Raw genomic sequence first — 4,524 nt, forward strand, 5'->3', positions numbered from 1 at the left:
TCTTGCTGGAAGAGGCCGTCGCTGGGCCCCTTGCACCAGCCGGACTGGGTGCTGCGCGGCCGCTTTGTGACGCTTCGCCATGGAGACGCGGGGAGGTTCCCGGCTGCTCAGGCCCTGGCAGACGAGGTGCAGGGCGCTTCACCGGGCCGGCTGGGGGACCCGGTGCTGAAAGTAAAAAGACGTGCTTCTAGTAATATGATGGGTACCTTACTTTCGTGTATTTGTCTAGTTCATGCAATGAGCTTTCCCGAGCACTGTCTTATATATATTTGGGGAGAGGAGCAAAAGGGGATTAGGCCGAAGAGAAAGTAATATTGTCAGATTTTCAACTGCAAATTTTCAGCTATGCATAGTTTTCAGCTTAAGCGAATGAAGGCGAAGTCGTCAGGGATCTTGCAGGATCCGAGCAAGAGGAATTAGGAATCGATCAAGAGAACAAAATCACAAGTAATCTTGCGTTAAGTGGAACTAAAAACAGAGTTTCTGAGATAGTTTCATGCCATCAAACTGGTCATCTCTGCACAGGAATTAGGAGCCGGCAGGGAGGTGAAAGAAAAGTGTGCTTGGAAAGAGGAGTGAGTAGGGACGTGTGTGACACCTTTCTTCTCACCAGGCCATGTTCCTGGCACCAAACATCGTTTTTTGGGACGGTCAATTTCATTGTTCTTCTGTCCCCACAGGTTCAACTGTGTCTCTCACCCCCATGTATGTTAGAGTTTTCCTAGTATTTGGAGGGTCTTTTATATTCATATTACTTGACAGCTACCTGGTCATTTGGCACATAGTAACAGCTTAGTGATATTGAATGTCTCCTGGCTAGGACACAGCTATTACCCACTTGGATGCGAAGAGGAAACAGTAAGTATGCATTGGAGACTGCTCGCACCATGTTTAGAAAGCAATTTACAACCATCCCTTATCCTTTCAAGGGGTTATTCTAACATAGACCTTAAGTGAACAGTGAAGTAACAAAAGGGAATTTATCAAAGGAGACAGAATAGGCATCAAAGTAAGGATCCCATGTATATATGCAAGGATTTCTTTAAACTGAAGAGCTCAACCAGAAGTTTCTGAGAGTAGAGTCCCATCCATGTAATGAAATGAATATAACAGATTTAGGCTCTCAAATTTATAGCAATGAATGGTGGGACACACAGACTTCTGTCGATGTTATTAGAAGGAATGAGCCTAAATTAGGATTTAGTAGTGGAGTCTAAATTAAGAAAGCAACACCCAATAACAGATTACTGTCTGGAAATAGTAGAGCTAATTAGCATAGCATAATTTAAGAGAAAAAAACTTTAAAAATAGAGCAGCGAGTATATAGAATTTTTGCAGTGAATTTTTATTAATATCTTACGTTTGTCTCATCTTAGGCAAGCTGTGAAATGGGGGGGGGGGGGTACGCACTGAATCGAGAGCCAGAAGATCTGTCACTTTCTACCTGAAGGCCTTGGGCGTAAAGCAGGTACTGCTCCACGCCTCAGCTTCCTTATCTGTAAAATGAATATACGAGTACCCACCTCACCGGGCTGTAAAGATGAATAATTCTAACGATAATTTATAAATCGTAAAGCCACACACACCTAAGGTATTGCTCTTTTGTCTTATTGCTCTTTTGATCTTCGTTCTTTTTTTTTAATTTAATTTAATTTTTTAAAATTATTTATTTATTTTATTTTTGGTTTCGTTGGGTCTTCATTCCTGTGTGCAGGCTTTCTCTAGTTGCGGTGAGCTGGGGCTACTCTTCGTTGCAGTGCACGGGCTTCTCATTGTGGTGGCTTCTCTTGTTGTGGAGCATGGGCTCTAGGTGCGCGGGCTTCAGTAGCTGTGGCACGCGGGCTCAATAGTTGTGGCTCACAGGCTTAGTTGTTCTACGGCATGTGGGATCTCCCCAGACCAGGGCTCAGACCCGTGTCCCCTGCACTGGCAGGCAGATTCTTAACCACTGCGCCACCAGGGAAGTCCTTCATTCTTTTTTATAGTCTTTCATTTCTGCTTCTGTTTCTGCAAACGGATGGTTGATACAGGTCCATTTCATTATGAGCAGTACAGCACTCTTCCTGCCTTTGAATTTGGGTTCCTTGAGGCAACTCCGTTTAAGGATTAAGCAGAATTTTTTCCCTTTCTTTATTCCCTCAACAAATACTGAGCACCTGAAGTGAGCCGTATGATGACATTAAGGGCAGTGCCCAGAGTATTATGGGACCTTGGCGGAGGGGGAGAGGAATTGCCTGAGCTGAGTTTTCCAAGATGCCCGGGAGGCAACCAGGTGAAGAGGGAGAGGTGCCCCAAGGCCCAGGAAGGACCCAGGAGGGGGAAAGAGCCTGTGTCCTCCAGAGGCCCTGAGAGCTTGGTCTTGCCATACTGTGAAGCGGGAGGGGGAGGGCCAAGCAGCCCCACAGCCATGCTGAGAAGCTCCACCTAAACATGAGGAGTGTACACTGAGTGGGTTAGGCAACAGCGTGAGGGGTCAGGTCAGTGGTTTAAGTAAATCCTCTTTTCCAGGAGTAAGAGAAGCAAGGTTCCGTTCACCTGCCAGAGTAGATCCATCACACAGAAACTAAGACCTCGAGGTTACCAACGCGCCTGTGACAGTTTTGAATTGACCAAAACCAATTGAGAGTAGTTGCATCGAATGGGTTAAATGGTAATTGGTGGTTTCCAATTCACGTTATCACAAGAAATTTCTTTCTGCCACACACACGTACAGAGGGAGCGTGACATGAAGAAGTCAAGATGGGGGTGGGTGGTGGAGGGAAGAGACCGCAACGAAAGAACACTCAAATTTTGCCTGTGAAGGAGAAGAGGGTCTAGCGGGGGAAGAGGGCGTGGGTCACATAGAGAGTTATTACTTGAAAGGAGAGAAGAGTAACCAAGTTCATAGGCCAAGGGTAAGGAGCAGGGAGAGAGAGAGAACTTGATGCTCCAGGAGAGAGTAGACAGGGTCCCAGCCTGGAGAAAGCAGATGTGTCAGCAAGCTGTCCCCAAACTGAGCGTGTCCACACCACCTGGGCATTTGACGAGGACACGAGTTCTGAGTCAGTAAGTCAGGAGGTGAGCAAGATCCCGCTTTTCTAACAAGATCCCCAGGTGATTCGTAACGCTTGAGAAGGACAGGTCTGGAGCCTTGTCCCAGGACCTGCGGCCTCGGCATCACCTGGGAACTGGTTAGAAACGCAGAAACGCAGCTCTCCCTCCCTCCCCCACCGAGCTCCTGCGTCAGGATCTGCAGCTAAACCTCCAAGAGATTCCAGGGCGCATTCAAGTTTGAGGACCTCTGCTCCGGGTAACATGAGAGGCAAGGTTGTCTCCGGAACGAGAGGAAGAATGTGAAAGAGTTGATGGGAGACTTGGCTGGTGACTGTTTCCGAAAGCCCAGGAGAGGTCACGGACATTCTTCAGCAATGCCAAGTGCTTTGGATATGAATATACTGAGTGAAGTTTTTCCAGTTTGCTTGCTATATTTTGGCAAGACTTCCTGTTATTATGTGGTATGCAATGCTTTTATTCAAGTGTCTTCATGTAAAAAAAAAAAAAATACTGCCTTTTCTCTTTGTTTTAGCTGATGGATTAACTCGTAAAACATTTTCTCCATTTCTGTGATGGACTCTGTATTATTAAGTGTTCTCTAGAGAAACAGAACCAATAGTGTGTGTGTGTGTGTGTGTGTGTTTGTGTGTGTGTGTGGAGAGAGAAAGAAACTTAGTTTAAGGAACTGGCTCACACAATTGTGGGGACTGGCAAGTCCTAAATCTGCAAAGTAGGCCAGCAGGCCAGAGGCCCAGGGCAGCCCAGGGCAGCCCGGGGCAGATCCTATATTGCAGTTCAAGTCTGAAGGTCATCTGTGCAAAATTTCGTCTTGCTCACGGGAGGTCAGACTTTTGTTCTATTCAGGCCTTCAGCTGATGGGAGAGGCCCATTCACATTGTGGAGGGCAATCTGCTTTACTTAAAGTCCACTGATTTAAATGTTAGCCTCATCCAAAACACCCTCATAGAAACATCAAGAATAATGTTTGTCGACACATCTGGACACCGTAGCCCAGCCAAACTGACACTTAAAATTACCATCAGAGATCCAGGTCTTCCTGAGGTCACCTGGTTGATATCTGCCACTAAGAGGGGTTGTGTTTAAGGCGTCCAAGAATGATTGCTATGTTTTTATTGAAAAATCCAGAAAAGAAAATTTTATAATGGTCTCTATTTTATTAGGACAGTCCAGTTTAACAAGGTAAATTCTAAGCTCTGTTTCTAACCTGCCACTCACCAAACTCACATTTTATCCAAATGAAGCCATAACAGCAAGTTCAGACCTTTGATTCTATCAAAACCTCATCAATCGTATATAAATGTCACCTCCTTCCTGGGCCATCTCTGCTGTCTCTGATTCTTGTGTTTTTCTCTTCTCTGAACCCTTAAGAACAATTACTAATGACTTGCAATATTGGTTCTCTCAAGTTTATTCAAGCCGTGAGTATCAAGTGTGAACACTCGTTTTAAATCTGTTAGACCAGCAGTTAGC

The sequence above is a fragment of the Balaenoptera acutorostrata genome, chromosome 18 (assembly GCF_949987535.1).
Source record: "Balaenoptera acutorostrata chromosome 18, mBalAcu1.1, whole genome shotgun sequence".
Taxonomy (NCBI): Eukaryota; Metazoa; Chordata; class Mammalia; order Artiodactyla; family Balaenopteridae; genus Balaenoptera; species Balaenoptera acutorostrata.